We start from the raw sequence: 22,603 nt of genomic DNA on the forward strand, positions 1-22,603 counted from the left end.
ATTGGCATGGGGTTTTCTTCTTCAAATTCTATTTTGTTAGAGGTGGCTCTCCACTAAAGGCTTTTGTTATTTTATAGAATATCACAATTCTAATTCATTCATTCCCATCCCCCTTCAGAAACTTTTATCAGCAAAAATAGAAGCATTAGTTTTATTTTAAGCTAACAATACCATTTATTTGTTTTGTTAAGAAAAGAAAATTGAATGAAATCTATATATCCTGAAATAGTAAAAACAGTCATATAATATTCTACAATATTCTCAAATCTCTGTGTCTTTCTATAGATATCTTTCATTGTCATAGTCCCTAGATTTAAAAAAAATCATATTAGGTACTCAATCAGTTACACTGAAGAAATTTACATTATTATTTCTTGGCATGGTTTTCCAAAAGCCATGGTTTCTAGAGTGCCAGATCTGGAGTTGAAGGCAGAAGATCTAGATACAAACATTAGTCTGCTATTTACATCTTGTGTGATCTTAGGCATATGACAACTTCTTTAGACCTTGGATTTCCTTTTTTTCTCCATAAACATGTTGGGATGACTTCTGATGCCCCTTTTTACTCTAATTCTATGATCCTAGTATAATGGGATTTTTTTCTGGCCAACATCCTATTTCAGTTTTCCTTTGTTTTAAGATTCTTCCAGAATAACATACTGGGTTATTCATTTCTATAAATATTTACTAAGCATAGTACATGTATAAATATTTTTTAAGCTTCTATGCAAATACAGAGGGTTTTGTGATGAAGAACATTTAATATTGACATTTTTGCATGATTATGACATAAACCACCAATATGGTATATAGATGTAAACAAGAAACTTCATGAAGAGATCAAGACCCTTGTAAAAAGGAATGATACACTAAAGATGAGAGATTAATATATTTACTGGAGTTCATTCTGCCAAAAATTGAGTAGTAGTTAAATTAATTCCTTTCCATATTGACTTTTATTTTTTAAATTATGAAGTCATTGAGAGAATGGTGTTTATCACTTGCACCCCATAACAATATATTTATTTCTCATTCAGTTACATATAGAAAAATTAAAGCTCTAGAACTTAAAGTTTTGGTCCCAAAACACTGTTCAGGAAATGACATCAAAGAGAGCCTCTAAAACTTTGAGACAGTGACATTCCAAAAGCACTAAGTGGGTCCCCACAAGTACAGAAGAATGGCTTTGGCTTTAGGAGCAGCTTCTTTAGTGGGCTAAGGATAGGGCCATGGGACCATGGCCTCGCCCCTGACAGGGTGGGAGGGGGTGGCAGGGTGTATCCACTGGGATTACTATCATGGCAGTTTAGTTTGATGGGAGTGTGGTCCTTGGGGCTGAATCCATAGCCTCCACTGTGTCATCTATTGCCAGCTGAGTATGACACAAGCTGACACATCTCCACGACCATTCTAGCTCAGCCATGATGCCCAGAGTAAGTTGCTGTCACCCATCATCTAAGCTTTGAGCTGAATGAAACTTCCCTGGTGCTTACAGCTACTAGGCTCTTTAGGGAGATGTGGTACCAGTGCTGGGAGGTTCTCTTGGCTGGGATCTTTGTTGTTGACAGAGATCCCCACAAGGTGGGACAAGTATACTTGGTACCCATGGGAGGTATGATGATGGTTCATCAGACTTTCTCCATTTGGGGTTCAGAGAGCGCCTATCATAATATTGATACCTCCCTTTTTTCCCTAAAAGCTATATATGAAAAGCACTGTCTTCTGTTCATTGTCATTTCTCTTGTTTTGGTCATGGAGTGAGATAGTTTAAGCGGTGCTATGATCTGTTTAGCAACAATTACTGAGAAAGGAGTGGAATGGCAGATACTTATGGAAGACCAACTCCCTTGATGCCCTATTATCACCTAACCTCTGGCCTGAGATCTGCTACCTCCTCCCTTCACTCTTTCCTTGCCCTCTCTTCCCCAGTTAAAAGCTGTTCCCAAATGAAACCAGTATTCAATAAAGTGTTGGTCAAAGAGAGAAAAAAATATCCAGACAATCTATGAGAAGAATGAATAATAGATAATAGTTTAATTGAAACTCCACAATTGTGTGTGTGTGTGTGTGTGTGTGTGTGTGTGTGTGTGTGTGTGTGCGCACGCATGTATAATTGGAGACACAGCAGTGGTCATACAGCACTGACTGTCATCTTGCCCCAACAATAGTGATATTGATTTTCTTGGAACAGTTCTGACAGAATGTGTCTATAACAACATAACCAAATTATTTTTTAATCTTTTTATAGGTCCAGAGCACTTGGGTAGACTATAGCATGGACCCTATGTAGAACTGCTAAAAGGGGAACTGGGTTCTCATCACTTGCCCCTTCTGACCTATCTTTTACCCACTGTTGGATATTTCATGAAAGCATCTTTTATACTTAGAGGGTTTTTAATTAAACTGCATTACATCTGATTTTGAAATTGGAAAAAAATTTCCTAGGAATTTTGCTTTAACTATCTTTTATCTCAGCATTCTCCAAGTGTCGAGAAGTTTTAAATTTGATCTGCATCTTATTAATAATTATTAACTTATTCTTAGTAAAGTATTAGAGACTTAATGTTTTACATTTTAAAAAATGGTCTTAGAGAGGCAAAAACATTGAATGTATGAAAATTAATCTCTAAAGACAAAATTACAGGCATAAGTGGGATAGAGTTTATAGAAGAAGAGTCTTTCCAACACATAAAATAACATAATTTGCTAATTACCTACTCTTCCTGACTCCTAATACTGTCAAAAGAGGCAGCTAGTTAAGTGTATAGGGAGCTGGGTCTGTAGTCAGGAATTCCTGAGTTCAGATTTAAGCTCACCTGTTTTTTAACTGTAGCAAGTCACTTAACCTCTATCTGCCTCAGATTCTTGTTGTAAAATGGGAACAATAATATACAGGGTTTTTGTAAAAACTTTTTGTAAACTGTAAGTATTTAGCCCTAAATAAATGCTTCCTTCCTTCCTTCCTTCCTTCCTTCCTTCCTTCCTTCCTTCCTTCCTTCCTTCCTTCCTTCCTTCCTTCCTTCCTTCCTCCTTTTCCCCCCTCTCTCTCACATTAAACACTAGTACTCTGTAGTAGGCACTGGCTTTTCAAAGACACCCACCTTCCAAAACAAAACAAAACAAACAAAAAATGAAGCCAATCTCTGCCATCAAGGAGGGAATGGCAAATTTCAAGTGACCTGGACAAAGGTGTTTTTTTTTTTTTTAAACAAAGAAAGGGCTAATGACTAGAGTGCTGCACTCTCCCCATTTTAAAACTGAGGGTGACAGTGGTGGGGGTGTGAGAGTAAATGGGGAGAAGTGGGAACCCCCTGAATGCTTCAGTAGGTGTGTAGGAGGTATAAGTGTACCTAAATATTTTCTTTCCTAAAATGTAGTCAAACTGGTTTGGGAACATGGGGAAGAGGGGTTCCCCTTAGCTTCAGAATGAACAACTCTAGGCCAAACTGCCTGTGGGTTATGAAAACCTTGGGGAAGAGACAGCTCTCTCCTCCCCCAGCAATCCCTGCCTAGTCTCAAACCACAAATGAGTGGGAAATGTGGACTAAGAATGGGCAGGAGAGTCTCTCCTAATGGCATCTCCATTGATTCTGGCAAGACCAAAACAAGCACTTTATGCCTTAAATAAGGGGAAGCTGCCCTCTTCTGGTCCATTAGGTTAGTTCATTCACACAGAGATTCAGGAAATGAAAACAAACAAACAAAAAAATAAGTTGTTTTGACAAGGTCAAAGCTGATCCTTTCTGTCTCAAGAGCTGGACGTTGCTCTCTCCTTTCTTCCCTTCTATTCTCCTAGAAAATTAACTGTTCACTTCAGAGCTGCAAAGCTTCCTTTGTTCATTTCCTCCAGCAGGCAGCTTTCTTATTCCACATCTCCAAGGAAAAGTGAAATCTGAGTCTTGTCAGAATGCTGTCCTTGCTCCATAGATCCACTTACATTTCAGAGCAGAAGCAGGCTCTTTGGTTGTGTGTTTATGGTTTTTTGTTTTTTTGCTTTTTAAGTTGGAATAGAGGATGTCTGGGGGGAAAACTGATCTTATTTGAACTAGGTCTTGATTTATGGAGAAGTAACTCCTGGGAATCCATAATGGTCCTTGGCTTGGTACTCAAAACAATATGAATGTAAGAAAATTTGAATTGGGCATAATTTCATCTTGGAAGACAAGCAAAAGATCAAGCAGTTACAAGGATAAAGCACAGGGAGTAACTGATAGTTTAGTAGCTACTGACTTAATTTATCTGCTAGAATTGTGTATTTTTAGGATGAATATTTGTTTCAGTGCGCAAAGGTTTATTTATAAAGGTCCCAGGAGTATGTCTTCAAAATGTCGATGATTTCCATTTATGTCACTTATTTATCTGATGGATAGAAAAGTTTGTATGTCTGTCAGTCAACAGTCAACAAGGATTAAGTGCTGAGGATAAAAATCCAAAGAATAAAAGAATCCCTCTTTTCAAGGAATTTGTATTTAAACAGGGGAGATAGCATGTGTTGTTTTTTTTTTTATAGTAACAAGGAAATATTTCATTTTCCAATCTCCACTTTCCCTTTTTATAAACTGAAAGGAAAAAAATTTAACATATTACAAAATATCTGCACATAGACAAAGGTACACCTAGGGGACAGAGAGGAGAGAGAAAGATAAGAAAGAGGGGGATATAGTATAAGTGTGTGTGTGTGTGTGTGTGTGTGTGTGTGTGTGTGTGTGTTGGCAGGTAAAAGATGACATGACTGAAGAAACAAAGGTTTGAGCTTTCTGAACATATTGATTTATTAAGTAACGTATGCCAACTGCATCACAAATTGAGACCAGAGCTCCTAAGCTTAGGGCTGGACTCTGAATACAGGTGGAGACAGATTTTTTATATATTAAAGACAATAAAATAAGACCAATTAATTAAAAGGAAACAATTAACCAAGTTGAAAAATTAGGTATTCTGATTTCTAATTGTAGGAAAGATTATGGGCTTTCTGCACTGGGAAAGGGAGAGCAAATTGGTCTAATTCCCTGAAATAAGAAAAAGAGATACTCCACTTCCCCCAAGTATCTTTATTCAATCAAAGGAACATGGGAAAAAGAACTGATTAATCAGTATGGGGCTAGTTTTCAGATCAGACGTATGAGTTTCTTGGGACATAGTATTGTGAGGAAACTCCTTGTGTCAGATCTAAATGGGTTTCTGGTCAGCATAATCTAAGTCAGGGGTCGGCAATGTATGGCTCTCGAGCCATATGTGGCTCTTTTGAGGGCCAGATATGGCTCTTTCTGCAGGAGCCATAAAGTCAATTTTTTTCAGGCGCTGTTACAGGATCGCGCACTGTGAGCACTGTATGGCTCTCATGAAGTTACATTTTTAAAAATGTGGAGTTTATGACTCTCACGGCCAAAAAGGTTGCCGACCCCTGATCTAAGTCCTTTGTAAGGGGTCTCCAAGCAGCAAGTAGAGATGGTCCAGCTTCCCAGCCACACAGGGCTAGCTTCAAACAATGCAATAAAAGTTTCCCCACAATTTCCACAATTGAATACATTTTTCTCATAAAACAGAAATTGGACTAGACCCATCATTGAATAGAATTGGAACTGAACCAGCTCTAGAACTGTCACAAGATGTAATCTATGTGGTTCACCCAATTCCTACTACTGCTGTTAATCTCCTCAATTCCGTCAGTACATATATGGATGTGTGTGTGTGTGTGTGTGTGTGTGTGTACATGTCTGTTTCTCAGTCTGTGTCCATCTCTATCTCTATGTGGATGTCACTCCTGTCCCCGAGCCCATTGCTCTGAGATTCGCTCCTTGTTGGTGGAGAGGAGTGGCCTCTGCATGAGGTTGGTGAACGTCCAGAGAGCTCCTGGCTGCACTGATCCCCACTTTGGGATTCTTCTTAGCTAGTTCCCTTTTGGGACTGTGCAAGCACTAGTTTCTCCAAGTTTCCAGACTTCTGTATTGTCAAGAAACTTCAGATGTTTCTGGGGAAGATGGAAGAGGCCAGTGCCGTTTCAGATTGCTGAAGGAAAAGACTCTGGGAAGACAGGAGAGGAGCTAGTGGTCTCCATCATTGTCCCTATTCACAGCTCGCTACATGAGAGCCTTTGGGATATTTCCCTTTGGGGAAAGATCTAGGACCCTCGTTCTTGTTGGAGTTGAGTTACGCAGCTCCCAGTGAGAGAGCTCCTCCAGTCTGTAAAAACATTATACATACAAACACACATGCATAACATAGAATATACATGTGAATATAACATGGCACATGTATATTTGTGTGTGTGTATGTGTGTCTGTACTGAATCTGATAAACTGTTACCTGCCTTGACCCTTCCCTTCTGTCTTAGAATTGATGCTAAGGATCACTTCCAGTCCTCCTATTCTATGCATATATAGGGAAATAAAAATAAATACAATTTGTCTGAGGGGAAGGCAATAGCAATCGGATGGGGTTGGGGTGGGATGGATGGACAAAGGCTTCATTTAAAGGCGTTACTTGATCTGACCCTCGGAAGGATCCTAGGGATTGTGAGATACAGAAATCAGTAGAGAGAGCCTCCTTATGTAATACATTAATGCATTAATAACAGCCCATCTAGGACTTTTCTGAAACTTTATTTCATTTATTTTCCACTCTAGTTGTATAGATTCCTATAACTCCTAGGTTTACTATATAATTATCAATAATGGAGGTAGTAGTGGGACCTTAGACAGGCATTTTGTTTCTCTGGTTTTGAGTTTCTTCATAGAAGGGCTGCTTGACTTCAAAGGTCCCCTTTAAAATTCGGAGACTACCTTTCCAGGAGTAGCTTCCATTATTCCCCTTTATGAACTCTGTGCTGCTGCTAAAGATGACCATTGGCCACTCTCTTCACTCTCTGAATACGACCTATGTTTTCCTGCTTTTTTTAAAATTACATTGGTTCACCCTGGGATGGGTGTGTTCAGGCGTCCCAGCTCACTGTAGAATTAGTTTTACCATCAGTCCTTATCCTTCCCCTTAAGGACTCCTACTTGTTCCTGCCCCATAGAGAAGGGCTGATGGAAATTCTCTCTCCTGGATGTTCCTATGTTCCTGGCCCATTTTCTCTGCATGTCCTGGCTCACTTACATGATTCTTTCCACCTGGAATATAGCCTTCCCTCTAATTTCTGCCTACCAAAATCCAATCTAAGACTCTTTTTTGAACTGGAGAGGTAGAAATAATCTTGGTTCTCCAACAGCATTTTGCTTAGACCTTTCTTGTGGCACTTAACTATATTTTACCTTGAAGGATAATTGCCTGTCAGCTGCCATTTTTGTTTTCAGTCATGTCTGAGTCTTGGTGATCTCATTTGCTTTTAATTATTTTAAGTCCTTTTAAGGCCAACAGTAGTGTTCTAGTTGATCCTACCATGGCCCTCTCCTAATATAATTAAGCCTGATGAATCACTTGGAAGATATGTACTACTACATCTCATTTGATCCTTACCAACTGCCTACTGAGGCAGGGCTATTATTATTATTGCCAATTTACAGATGAGGAAATACAACTGTATGCCTTTTGATCCAGCAGCTCTACTATTAGGCTTGTTTCCTAAGGTGATCAGGGGAAAAGAAAGAGAATCTATATGTTCTAAAATAGCAGCTCTCTTTGAGGTGACAAAGAACTGGAAACTGAAGGGATGCCTATCAATTGGGGAATGGCTAAATGGCACATGATTGTGATAGATACTACTCTGTATCTATCACTAAGAGATGATGATCAGGTGGAAGGATTTTTAAAACCCTTACCTTCTGCCTTAGAATCAATACTAAGAATAGGTTCCAAAGCAGAAGAGAGGTAAGAGCAAGACACTTAGGGTTAAGTGACTTGCCCAAGGTCACACAGCTAGGAAGTGTCTGTGGTCCAGTTTGAGCTCCTGTCCTCTCCCATCTCCAAGCCTGACTCTCCATGCATTGAGCCTCTTAGCTGCCATGAGCACATTAATTAAAAACAACAACATGGAAAGACCTACATAAAATTAGGAAGAGGAAAATGAGCAGAACCAAGAGAACATGACATGCAACAACAAAAATATTGCTTGAAGAATAACCAGAGAAAGAACAGATAAATGGAAACCAGCAAAACATAGTTTTGTACATTCATATGCCTTTTTGCCAGTGACATTTTCTTTAGTGAGGGGAGGGGAGTGAAGGAGATACCTGGGAATTTTAACATAACAAATAAATTAAATAATTAAAAAATTACAGATGAGGAAACTGAGGATGAGAGAGGTTAATTGATTAGTCTAGGGCCAGATAGCTAATAAGTGTCTAAGTCAGGTCTCCCAGACTCCAACTCTCTTTCAGCAGTACCATGTTTCTGGCTAAACAAGATTATTATGTCAACATTCTATTTCTAAGTTGCCACTGATTTTTCAAGGGACTTTTCAGCTCATCAGCTAGGGACACCAGCTTGATTTTAATGTCCAAGTCCCAGTGGGGCTCTCCAAGATAGAAAATTTGCAAGGGCTTCACAGACTCTGCTCCCATATTGGAAAGATGGAAGGAACGGAGCCTCCATCACTTCTCTTGTCTTCTGCTGACAATTTTGGGCACATGTCTATAGTCCTTCAGGGTTGTAGTCCTGTTCTTGGTTGGTAGTGTCAGCAAGCTGCCATCCAACCTCGCAATAACTTTTGACCTAGGAAACCTGAAAAAGAGTGAATGATCATAGTCACTCGGGAAAGGGGGAGGATGAAAGGAGTTTGGATAATCCACAGAGACACGAGGCTTCTTCTCTTAAGGAAGAACCAAGGGGACCGGGGAGTCTGACTTAACTGGGGACTCATTAGCCTAAATGTCTACATTCTAGGTTGCCAGGTCCCAGGGCCTACCTGGGAGATCTTATCCTACCCTGGCCATGGCAACATAATGAGGCATCCCTCTCAAGTGACATCGTCATTCAGCAACCTGAAAGCTAGTTTCTGGATTAATTTGTTCTTCAGCAATTTCACTTTTGCATCTTGGATTTAATCGAGACTTTTGAGAGGAATTAAAGTAGAATATCAGAGGCTCAATCTGACCCTCCAGGTCTAAACACAGGCTTGGAGGCTTTGCCCTTCATGCTTAGACTTTCTAAGGACCAACAACAACTCCTTGAATACATATAACTTGAAATCAGTTCTTTGTCAGGTTGGTCAATTTAGTCCCAAGCCATAGAATCTAAACAAACAAAAAAACAAACAAAAAAAAAACCCTTACTCACTTCAGGCACAAGGCAATCATGTTAAAAGGACGAGTGGATTCAATCCCATTTTTCTTTCCTTTGGTGAAGTGATATATTACTATCATATACTAAAAAGAGAAGGAATGCAGACAAAAAAGAGGAAGGAAAAGGATGATAGAGGGATCTCTTATGCTACAGAAAGTTCCTGAATCAGTTAATTATGAGGCTTAGGATGAATAATTGTCAATAACGAACCCTAATAAGTATCAAGCCCCCTTTTGCTCCTGCACCGAATGCCATATTTCCCAGAATGCTTGGTTGTCAAACCTAAAAATAAAGAATTTCCCCAGGGATGTCTATTTCTGTTTTAACAGAGGGTTCCCCTCTGGCCCCTTGCCACGATACCAGTCATAGTTCAGTGGGATTTGGCGGGAGTGACTGGCCAGAAGGTAGGTCCTAGTCTGGGGGTGTTCCCTGACACACCTTTTAAGAACTTTAGGAAGCTATGTAAAAATTTTGTCTCTTAAAGAGTTAGGTTGCTCAGGCAAACCGATTAGAGGAGACACTGAGAATGAAATTAAAAGTGGAAAGTTTTTGTTCATATGATTGTTTATTGATTCCACTCTGCTGCTTTCCATGCAGTCTTTGGAGCCGGGAACTTCAACAGGGTTCATCAAAGAATCAACAAACCAGTAATGTATTAACAGGTCATTTATTATGGAATATTTTAGCTCACACTCAGTGCCTATAGAAAAGGGGAAAGATCATGAGAGAGTTGAAGGAACAAAGCAAGAATACAGGCAGGTCACTTGCTAGCACTTTAGATGCCCTACGTCAGTTTTAGGGCCACCAGAGGAGAAGGAGGGTCAGGGCATTGAGGGTTCTTTGCCAAGGTTGCCCTCAAACTTAGCCCACTTGGTTCTGCTGAGCTCTCCATCAGAGCTAGAAGGGGGATATCTGGGGCAGTTAGTTAACAAATATTTGTTAAGTATTTCCCATAAGCCAAGCATGTGCTGGTGACACAAAAAGAGAGGAAAAAAAGGGCAAAAATAGCCCCTGCCTTCAAAAAGCTTACATTCTAGCAGAGACAACATGTAAATAAAAAGTTACACATAAATAGGATCAAATGAAATAATATATGGAAAGTATTTTGGAAACATCAAAGTGATATGTTAAATACATAGGAGAATAGATTGAAGTTAACATTAGAGAGGAAGGTTTAAATGTATGTGGAGGGAGGCTAAAAAGGCCCTGTTGCAGATGACACTTTGCTAGGCCTAGAAGAAAGCAAGGGATTCTTTCTTTCTTTTTTAAACCTTTACCTTCTGAATGAGAATCAATACTGTGTATTGGGTCCAAGGCACTGGTCAGGGCTGGGCAATGTGGGTTAAGTGACTTGCCCAGGGTCATACAGCTGGGAAGTGTCTGAGGCCAGATTTGAACCCAGGATCTCCTGTCTTTACGCCTGGTTCTCAGTCCACTGAGCTACCTAATTGCTCTATGAAGCAAAGGATTCTAAAAAGCAGAAACAAAGAGGGAGAGCAGTCTAGGTACAAGGTACAGAAGTTTCAATCCCCTAATAATAGAGAGGTAATCCAAGGCAACTGAGGATCATGGATTTGATAGGGAGGGATTAGATTCTGCCCCAGGTGTCCTGTCTTTTATGTCACAGGTGGGAAAATAACAGAAAATCAACTGGGCCAAATAAAGATTATGTGCATGGGGTATGGCAAGGAAGTTTCCAGAAAATGGTAGCAGGATTGAACAGTCAACCAACATTTATCAAGTGCCTACTATGTGCCAGGCACTGTGCTAAGTGCTGGGGAATCAAAGATTCAAAGGTAGTCCTTGCTCTTGAGGAAGTCAAGGTCTAATGGGGAAACCAATATGTAAAGAGGAGATAATCAACAGAAGAAAGAGAAATTGGAAAAGACCTCACAAAAGGCATGATTTTATCTGAGACTTGAAGATAGCCAAAGAAGTTAAGAGATAGAGAAGAGGAGAGTCAGTTCCAAGCATGGGGGATGGCAAGTGGAAATGCTGGTGTTGGGAGAAGGAGTGTCTAGTTTGAGGAATGGCAAGGATTGCTGGATTACAGAGTAGTTGGAGATGAGGGGAGTTAAGGTATAAGAAAGGTGGGAGGTGCTAAATTATGAAGGATTTTATCACCAAATATATTCTGTCCTGGAGGTAATAGGGAGCTATTAGAGTTTATTAAATAGGGGAGTAACATGGATAGATCTGCACTTTAGGAAGATCACTTTGACAACTGAGTAGAGGACAGACTGGACTGGGGAGAGACTCTTAGGCCTGTTGGCCAATGAGCAAACTATTGTAGTAGTCTAGGTGTGAGGTGATGAGGGCCTCTATCTAGGGTGGCAGTGAAAGAGGAAAGTAGCATATACAAGAGATGCCTCAAAGATAGAATTTTTATTTTATTTTATTTTAATAACAAATTTCCACATAAGTTTTCCCAAGTCATATGATTCATATTGTCTCTCTCCCTTATTCCTTCCCCACTCCCAGAGTTGACAAGCAATTCAATCTGGATTATACATGTATTATTACTCAACACATATTCCTATATTATTTATTTTTTATAAGCAATTAATCTTATAAAACCCAAACCCCCAAACATATACCCAAATAAACAAGTGATAAATCATATGTTTTCATCTGCATTTCTACTCCAACAGTTCTTTCTCTGGAGGTGAATAGCATTCTCTTTCATAAGTCCCTCAGAACTGTCCTGGATCACTGTATTGTTGTTAGTAACAAAGTCTGTCACATTTGATTGTTCCACAATATCTGTTACTGTGTATAATGTTCTTCTGGTTCTGCTTATTTCACTCTGCATCAGTTCATGTAGGTCTTTCCAGTTCCTTCTGAAATCATCCTGCTCCATCATTCATTATAGCACAATGGTATTCCATCACCATCATATGCCACAGTTTGTTCAGCCATTCCTCAAATGAGGGACATCCCTTTCATTTCCAATTCTTCACCACCACAAAAAAGAGAAGTCAAAGATAGAATTGATTGGACTTGCTAACAAATAGGATTTGGAGGATGAAAAGAATGGGTTGAGGATAATATATAAGTTGTAAGCCCAAGTGTCTGGGAAAGATGGAGGTATTCTTGACAATAAAAGTTCAGAAGAGGGGATGATTTGGAGGAAAAGATAATGAGTCCAGTTTTGAGCATGTAGAGTTGAAGATCTCCACAAAAAATCCAGTTCAAAATGTCTAATAGGAAGTTGGAATATTCAAGAGTGAAGGTCATAGAAAAGGTAAATGCTAGACAGATGCATCTGAGAACCATTGCATGGAGATGATATTAGAAAACATGGAAGCTGATGAGATCACCAAGCAAAATAGTATAGAGGGAAAAAAGAAAAGGGCTCAGGATAGAACCTTGGGAGACACCTTGGCTAACGTGTAATCTGGATGAACAGATGTTCATCAAGTGTTCAACAGATGTTCAATAAAGGAGACTGAGAAGGCAAAACCAGATAGTTCAGTGGAGAATCAAGAGAAAGTGTTCCAAAAACCTAGGAAGAAAAGAACTTCAAGGAGATGAGAGTGATTGATGCTATCAAAGGTTGTAGAAAGTTCAAGACAGATGAGGATTGAGAAATTTGATAATTACGAGATCATTGGCAGGGGCAGCTAGGTGGCTCAGTGGATAGAGAGCCATGGCTAGAGATGAGATGTCTTGGGTTCATATCTGGCCTCAGACACTTCTTAGCTATATGATCTAATAGCCTAGCCCTTACCTTTCTTCTGCCTTTGAGCCAATATTTAGGATTGATTTTAAGACAGAAGGTAAAAGTTTTTTTTTAAAAAGTGATCATTATAACTTTGGAGAGTGTAAAAGTGGGGGTGTATATCCAGTGTCCAGAGCTGAGACAAGGAACCATAAATAAACTTTATGGACCTCACAGAATCTAATAGGCTCCAGGTTTTGGGAGGGACTATTACCCTCACACAGGCATTCTCCTTTTCCCTTGATTGGCTAGATTCCATGTCAGGAAGTTCACTTAGCTGACTCATATTAAAGCTATAATACAAATAAGGTATGAATTATGTTGGAAAAATGGGTAAGGTGCCATGTTGGAAGGGAGCAGATGGATGTTTAATGACCTCAAAGTGAATTAAAAAACTTCAGCTTCTCCAAGGCCCTGTGAGCTTATTACCACAGAGGTTCCTGGCCTTATGCCTGAATTGCAAGGTGCCTGACCTTGCAACCTGACTATCTCCAGAAACAGATGGATTAGAGTCTGGGATGACTAAGTAAGAATTCCACTTGAGGACTATCCAAGAAACCATGGGCCTAGACCCAAGAGGAAGACCTAACCTTAGTGGGAAGAACTCTGAGTCTAAAATCAGAGGACCTAGGTCTGAATCATAACTCTACCACTTACTACAGCATTTGGCAAGCCACTTAACCTCTTGAGGTTTTAGTCAGATAGACCTGGCATCTCTGTCATAACCTCCTTGAGCCTGTGGATAGACATAATTGTCTGGCTCTCATTATTCACAGACCTGCCACATTGTAGTAGCAAACCTGAGCTTATGAATGATCCAAATGGACTCTCAGTGTCCCTAGGCTACCCAAATCTCTTCTATTTCCTAGGGGATATTTCAGATGGAATATTAAGTAGGAAAGAACCTGCTTCTGGGTTTAGCCTTTCTCCTTCTCTTGTCAAGAGACCCCTCTGGGCCTGGGATAGTCTTAAATGAATTCCCTGATAACTCTAGTCTTCCTTATACTGAAGCATCAGATTAAGACAATGTGGAGTAGTATATAGGACACAGTACTTGGATTCATGAAGATTTAGGTTCAAATATCTCCTTAGTCATTAGCTGCATGGTCCTGGTTCAAAATCTCAGGTATCTTTGGCTGTCCCTTTTTAAAATTTCCACCCCATCAACAATAGCCCATTAGTTGCCATGGCTTTCATATTCTGCCTCCATAAGTTGGCTCAAATTTGTCCATTCATCTTCACTCATACAGCCATCTCCTAAGTTCGGGTTTCCTTTGCCTTTGACTTGGTTTACAGTAATAGCCTCCAGATTCGATCTCCTTCTGTGGTCTTTCTCCCTTCACCAACCCATCCTTTACACAGCTGTCAAAAGTAATCTTGCTATTGCACAGATATGGCCATTCTTCCTTTCCTTAGAAATCTTCAGTGCCTTCCCTGAAGCTAGGGGATGAAATATAAACTCCTTAGCTTGCCATTTAATTCCCTTCACAGCCTGACTCAAAACTTACCTATTCTGATTTATTCTCTTTCCCTGAACTCCAAGTTCCAACCCCACTAGGCCATTGATCTTGTCCTGCTTTGCTCTTTGCCTGTACATTTGCTCACCTTGAATGTATTCCTTCCAAAAATCTGCTTATCAAAAACCTTTTCTTCATTTAAGGTCCAGCTCAGGGGCCACCTTCCCCACAAAACCCACACTAATCCTCCCAGCTGAAAATGATCCTTCCCATCTCCAGTTTCTTATAACTTTTTGTCTAGAGGTCTCCTTTGCCCATATCACATTCTGTAGCACATATATCATTCTCCCCCCCCCCCCCCATTTTTGTCTTTGGATTCCCAGTACTTAGGTCTAGTATTTAATACATGCTGTTTATTTGAGTATGTGTCACCCTCCTCCCCCAGACTATAAGCTCCTTGAAGGCAGGGGCTGTTTAATTTTTGTATCTTTGTGTCCCCAGCACCCAACAGAGTGTTTTCAATTCAATTTTATCCAGTTCAATACACATTGTTAAACTTGTACTATGTGTATAGCACTGTGGAAACAAAGGCAAAAAAAATACCTTTTCCCTGCTCTCTTAAGAGTTTACATGGTATCATTGCTGTCTTTCAGTAGCATCTGGCCCTTTATGTCCCTGTGGACCATATCATGCCAATTCTGTCCATGGGCTTTTCTTAGCAAAGATACTGTTTTCCACTTCCTTCTCCAATGGATTTAGACAAAGAGAGGTTGAATGACTTGCATACTATATAGATACATAGACAGTAAATGTCTGAGGCTAAATTTGAACGCAGGAGTTCCTGACTTTAGGGTAGCTAGATGATGCTATATAGAGCTTTGTACCTGGAGTCAGGAAGACCTGAGTTCAAATCTGGCCTCAGACATGAGCTGTGGGACCCTGGTCAAGTCATTGAACTCCTTTTGGCCTCAGTTTCCTCATCTGTAAAATGAGCTGGAGAAGAAAATGGCAAGCCACTCTGGTATCTTTGCCAAGAAAACTCCAAATGGGGACACAAAGAGTTGGACATGACTAAAATGACTGAACAACAACTGAACTTGACTCCAAGCCTAGAGCCACCTAGCTGCCTACATTCCATTAGGGGTGGAAACAAATATACTCAGTTAAATAAAAAAGGAATGTTAAGAATGAGAAAGCACAAACACCTGGGGAGATCAAGAAAGTCTTTTTTTGGAAATGGCACTTGAACTGAACCTTGGCACAGTAAGCATTTACTTAACTGTTAGTATAACTTAAAACTCTTAGTGTAATTTATAGTAACTATTATTTACTATTAAATTCTGTTAATCTTTGTATCTCACAAGGTGATTTGTTTTGCATGTAGTAGGCGCTCAGAAAACATTTGTGCATTGAACTGAACTGTGATGCCTGGTCACTAGGGCAAGCTTGGGAAAGCACAGGAAATGCCTCCTGTTTGACTTGATATGCTGCTACCGGGAACCCTCCCCACTCTGGAAATAGTGTATCTGCTTTCAGAATGGGCAATGATCACCATGGTGACTGCTTCTCTTAAGATTCAGCCCAGTGTTCTAGCCTGTCATGATTTTTCTCATCCTGACTGTATGATCCAACATGTTTTCCTTTTCTCCCAGCTTTGTGTCATCTGGAAATCTGCTCAGCATGCCAGCTCTACCTTTATTTAAGTCTTTGATAAAAATGCTACCCACTAATAGTCTGGCCAACACAGATCGTGGGAGCACATGTCTAGAGGGCTCTTTCCAAGTTGACGCTGGTCCATTAATGACTACTCTTGGAGGATGTCCATTCAACCAGTTCTGAATTCTTCATTACTGGCCTTCCTCTTTCCATCTGGTCTACAAAAGGAGCATGCTGAAATACAGCTAAACTTTCTCTACGGTATTTCCCTCATCTTCCAGTCAAGTAACCCTGGTAATATTGTCAAAAAAAGAAAATACTAGATAGTTATTTGGGGGTTAGCCAATATGACTTGTTCTTGTTGAAGCCATGTTGACTCTGTGACAAGTGTTTGCTCTTCTACATGAACATTTACCATCTCTTTAAGGATGTGTTCTTAAAGTTTTACAGGAAACCAAAATAAAGACTTGGCATGTATATAGTTTGCAAGTTCCGTTTTCTTCAGTTTTAGAAAACGATGACAAAAAATACCCCAGCACATTTGCCCTGCCTGGTGCACATTTCCATTTTTCCATGACAATTCAAAAGTCATTTAACCTGGCTCACTCATCACTTTTGCAAGACCTTTTTGTAACCTGTGACCTAGATAATCAGCCTGGAAATTTGAACTCCTCAAAGGTAGGTAGGTCCTCTCTAACTATATTTCTACTTATCCTTCACTTCAACCCCCCATTATCCATTTTTGTTCAGTCCTTTCCAGCCCAAAGACTATTCTCCTTGCAAAAGAAACTCTTCTTTTCTTTTGTTGTTGTCCCTAGTTTTTTTCCACTATTTCAACTCATTTGAAGCTTCTACACTAATTAATGTGGAATTAATTAAAGCACTGCCTCATTCATTTATATTACTTTTCTCGACTTCCATTTATTGTATATATCATTTTGTAAAATCAAAATTGATGAAGTTCTTTGTTCATTCACATCATTGTCTTTAGATAGTTTTCTTTTAATCTTCTTTGTGGGAATTGTTTTTATTCTCCAGAACTTAATGCTTTCCAGTCTCATTTTCCCCTATAGAATGTTAGTACAAAGAATCCCACCTATCCTTTATCTGAACCCTTTGAAAGCTGTTTATAAGAAATTTAAGGTATATGACTGTTCTTGGTTTTCTCTTCTTTTGTCATCATAAATTATAAGATGGCATAGTCATTTCCCCCCAAGGTTCCCATCATTTCCACTTCACTAGCCAGCTCCACCTTGTTAGTGAGAACCAGGTTCAGAGGAACACGATTTCTTCACTTTGATAAGGATGGAAGGAAGCCAAGACATGTTTGGCTTTGGGCAGATAGTAATCCAGTTGATGTCCAGATAATTTGAGTTTGCCCATCGCTACCATAGCATGTCTGCATTTCCTGAGGCCCTCAACCATGTCCTCATTTGTGCCAGATGGTTTGCAATATACTCTGGTGACAATATTATTCCTTTTTCAAATTCCATTGACCTTCCCCTAAATACTCTCGATCATGCTTCATCCCTCCTCTCTTATTTCAGGTTTTCCTTGCATGTATATGTCTTTACTTTGCCCTAGAGTGAAGATCGCTGTTATGCCTTCTACCTACTACTTTATCTGGCTTTTACAAATGCCTAATGGCTGGCTGTGATTCCTTGCCATACGCCATCCTAAATCTTCCTCAGTGTGCCTAGAAAGAGCTCTGGATTTGGGCAAGTCCTAAGTTTAGTTTCTATTCTCTAACACATAATGTTTTCAAGGCCTTTACAAGCGGTGCATTCATTTGAAACTTAATACATACAACATGTTGGTCATATTTATTAGCTTTTTCTGGCCTGGGGTACTTTGGACCCACATCTCGGGCTTCAGTTACACAGGCGGAATAGAGGATGAGCTCAGCTGCATGTAAGAAAATACCTCATGGGCCTTTTTTATTTTCACATTGTGAGTTATATAAGCAACAACTCCAATAACAACACCAGGAGCTGGGGGAGAACGAGGAGATTTTTCCTTCTGTCCTATCTATTCTCTCTGTCCAATATGAGCAAAAAGTTATTCTTGGCAGAGACTTGAAATTTGCTCAAATGATGATGATCTTTCCAGAGGCCATTATCAAGAGGAAAATGTGCAATCATTTGTTTGACTTAAAATTAAACTGGCATGTTTCACTGTCTCTTCTAATGGCTGCACTCTTAGGCCCAGAGATGAGAAAGGATTATTGGGAAGGGACTCGCAGGAGCACACACAGTTCCAAGGCCTCTCAGTTCCAGGAGCTGGCACAACACAGATTCATATACAATTATTTTAGTGCCATGAACAGCATCCTATTTGCAAAGTTACTGGGCTAGCTGCTGTACCAAGCAAATGGAAAAAGTCTTTGCCCTTGAGCAGCCTGCAATTTAAGCAGCCGCTGACCACATTGACATGAAGAGATGGAGAAAGGAACCGATTTGAGGGCTCGATGAAAAATTGGAAACAAAATCAGGGCAAAACTAGGTTGAAGTTTTTTGTCCCTTAACTTCTATTTTCTTGAGAAAAATGGAAAATTTTTGAATTAAGTTTTTTTTAGAATGAGGAATAGAGGGTTTAAGAAAAGATAGTTATGTATTTCTGCATAGTCTTTACTCCTCCAGGATGATTTAAAAAAATACTACATATTTACATATATAATACCATGATTTATATTTAAAAACTTAGAATACTATTAGATCTTTACAATGTCCATGCATTGAGTATAAGCAGTATAACATGGATTATTAAATGAAAGAGCATGGTGCATTTCTGCCTGTAATCTGTGCTGCCATTTTCATAAGAAGAAGGATTTGGTGTCAAATTTGTAGGATTCTTCTTTCTTATTTGTGATCTTGAAATTGGTGAATATATTCATGGCTTTCTGAAAGAACTTCCAAAGTCAGATAATATTGTAAATTCAGCATCTGTTTTTTTTTTTTCTATAGAGATTAGGAAGAAGGGAATGATCAACTTGCTTTTTCAAAAAGCTCTGAACCAGGAAGAAAAGAGGCAAGCCTTAAAGTTTTGGAGTTAGGGAAAGTATGAAATGCCAAAGTCCATAGCTTTGAGATCCACCAAAATGCTGAAAGAATATATGATCATTTATTGAAAAATATGTGTTTTTATTCATCTGAATTCAATATCATACTCAAAGACTCAAAAGGCTCCACCATGATCTCATTGACTCAGGCGTTCTCTCCAGTGGTGTGCGTCACAAATCCATTCATACCTGCCCATCCCATACAACTCTTGCTCCCCCTGGACATAACTTCAATTTGCCAGAGGCTTACTTTGATTTCACTTATCATTTTGGGTCTACTAGTGGAAGACTATAATTGTCCACTTGTGATGCTTTATTCTTTTTTTAAAAAAATTGATTAATTTGTTTGTTATATTAAAATACACATTTAACTCCCTCCCTCCCCTCTCCCCATTAAAGAAGGCATCATTTGACCAAAAAAAAGATACATGTACATATTCTTTCTCTGGAGGTGGACATATACAAATCATTAATTCCTCAAACAATATTTCTATTACCGTATCCAATGTTCTCTTGGTTCCGCTCATTTCACTTTTTATAATTTCACGTAGGTCTTTCTATGTTTTCCCAAAATTAATCTGCTTATCATTGCTAAATATGTCCCTTCATTTTCACTCACACTGGCACCATCCTCTTTCAGGCCATTATTACTTTTTGCCTGGATTATTGGAGTTGTTTACTGACTGGACTCTCTCCTTTCACTAGACTATCCTTCTTATAGCTGCCAAAATAATCTTCCTAATGTACAGGTATGGCCGCTGTCCTTTTCTCAGAAACTAGTAGAATGCTAATATAAAAAATATGGACCTTCTTTTCATGGAAAGCCTAGAGTCAGTAAAGGAACTTTGTCCCATTTATTCTCACCTTCACAGATACAGTTGTTAACTGTGTGTTCCTACCCATTCTATTCTCTTTATTTTTTCCTCTCTTTGTCCCTGGACCCCCTCTTCAAAAAGGAGGTGGTAAAAGGGAAGTATATTTTCTTCATTCTGTAAATGAGTCATCTCTCCTGATTCTCTTCTATTCCTTCCTTCATGCATCAATCACAATTAATCAATAGAGTTCCACACCCACAAAGGAAGCTGTAGCAAGTTATGTGGAGTGCTCAGAACTTGGTCAGACATCAAAGACACCAAAGTCATCTGTTGCATCCTGGGCCATCACTGGTTGTCCTGAGTTTTGTCTTATCATTGGACTTTGATGACTCTGGTAGAGAGAATGAGTTAAGGACTTTGTACAACTTTGTGTCACTTAAATCAAATTCATATGCAAACTAGAATATCACCCTGTGCTATCATTGGTCTTCTTTGAAAATGATGAACAACAATTTATGAAGTGCCTATCTTATGCCAGATTCAATACTGTGCCATGGTAATACAAGGACAAAGAATGAAAGAATCCTAATTAAAAAAGAAGTTCTTAATCTAATGATGGAGACGATAAGTACATTTAAAAATAAATATAAAGTTAACAAATACAAATATATAATAAGTAACCTTCCCCATCCATGTTTCACTCTATGACATTGTAGAGTTTTTTTATTTATTACTAAATTGTCACATCCTAGCATTTTTCAGATATCCTGTTTCTTCTCACCACTTATTTCCCTGTTGAATTTAATATATTTCAATAGCAAATTCTGCATATGAGTGTATGTGAGTGTTCAACACTTTTTTGTATATTTCAAATAAAAATAAAGTCCATGTTGCACCCCTATTATATGAGCTAATAAATTGCCTCTCCTTTCTCATCCTATCTTTCCTAATATATTTCATTTTTCTTCCCTTTTCTTTCTTCTCTTATTCCCATCAAATCAATGGATGCAGAAAATGAGGAGAACAAGGTTAAGTGACTTGCCCAGGGTCACACAAGCTAATAAGTGCCTGAGACCATATTTGAACTCAAGAAGATGAATCTTCCTGATTCCAGGCCCACACTCTATCCATTGCATCATTCAGCTGCCCCTCTACTCTTCCAGTATCTCTCATGTAATCATATATCTCTCATGAATCATTACTCAGCCCTATCAGCTTATTAATTTTATAGGAACAGAGAACTCATCAGTTTATTTTCTTTGATTTGGAAGCTCTAGATTTTGCCAGGATGTTTCTTTCTTTCTTTCTTTCTTTAATTTGGGAAATTTCATTTAATTAATTAATTTAGAATAATTTTACATGGTTACAAGATTCTTGTTCTTTCCCTCCCTTCCCCTAACCCCCTCCCATAGCTGATGCGTAATTCTACTGGATTTTACATGTGTCATTGATCAAGACCTATTTCCATATTATTAATATTTGCACAAGGGTGCTCTTTTAAAGTCAATATCCCCAATCATATCCCAATCAACCCATGTGACCAAGCAATTGTTTTTCTTCTGTGTTTCTACTCCCTCAGTTCTTCCTCTGAATGTGGATAGTGTTCTTTCTCAAGTCCCTCAGAATTGTCCTGCCAAAACATTTCTAAGAGGTTTTAGGATAATTTTTGGGAGGTGACAAGTAGATTCTTTGTACTTTCACTTTGTCCTTTGGTTCTAAAAGATATGGGATGTTTTAACTTATTTTATTTATTTATTTTTAACTATTTAACTATATTTAATTTTTTAATTTTTTTTTTATTTTAAACCCTTTAACTTCTGTGTATTGACTTATAGGTGGAAGATTGGTAAGGGTGGGCAATGGGGGTCAAGTGACTTGGCCAGGGTCACACAGCTGGGAAGTGTCTGAGGCCGGATTTGAACCTAGGACCTTCCGTCTCCAGGCCTGGCTCTCAATCCACTGAGCTACCCAGCTGCCCCCTATTTAACTATATTTAATGCTATCTCCAGGCTTTGGTCATGGTTTTATGAAAATTCTTAGATTCTCTCTCTCTGACCTATTTTTGTTAATATATGCCTTTATATTTTCTTCTGCTTCCCCCCCCCCTAGTCTTTTGATTTTGTTTTGATAATTATTGTCTCATGGAGCTTGCTGTTTGGCCTATTCTGGTTTGGGATGGTGGTGAGCATATTTTTTTGGGTAAGATTTGTAAGATATTAATTCTCCTTCCTATTTCCCCCCAACGTTCTCATTTAATATAGCATTATAGTTTGTATCTCTGTCTTAATTTCTTCCAAGTACTCTTCTAGACCTTGTGCCCTGGCCATTCTTTTCTCTGAGGCTCAGCTTGGATTTATTATGGGATTAATGTCTATTTCTGTGTTAATCCCTCGGACTTCTCTCAATCCATAATATTTCGTCATTGTATTTGGAATTTTCTTGTGTTTTCTCATATTTCTAGTCTCCCACCTGTATTTTTTAAAAATGTATGTAAACTTGGTTTATTCCTAAATCTAGTCCAGGCTAAGAATAGGTCTTACCCTCTGCAGGAGTTTGTAAGCTTTGGCTTAGTCTTCAGGTGGGCACTTAGATGGTGTAGTGGATGGAGTGTTGGGCTTAGAATAAGGAAGACTTCTGTCCTGATTTCAAATCTAGCCTCAGACACTTTCTAGCT

Source organism: Gracilinanus agilis, chromosome 3 (assembly GCF_016433145.1).
Source record: "Gracilinanus agilis isolate LMUSP501 chromosome 3, AgileGrace, whole genome shotgun sequence".
Classification (NCBI taxonomy): domain Eukaryota; kingdom Metazoa; phylum Chordata; class Mammalia; order Didelphimorphia; family Didelphidae; genus Gracilinanus; species Gracilinanus agilis.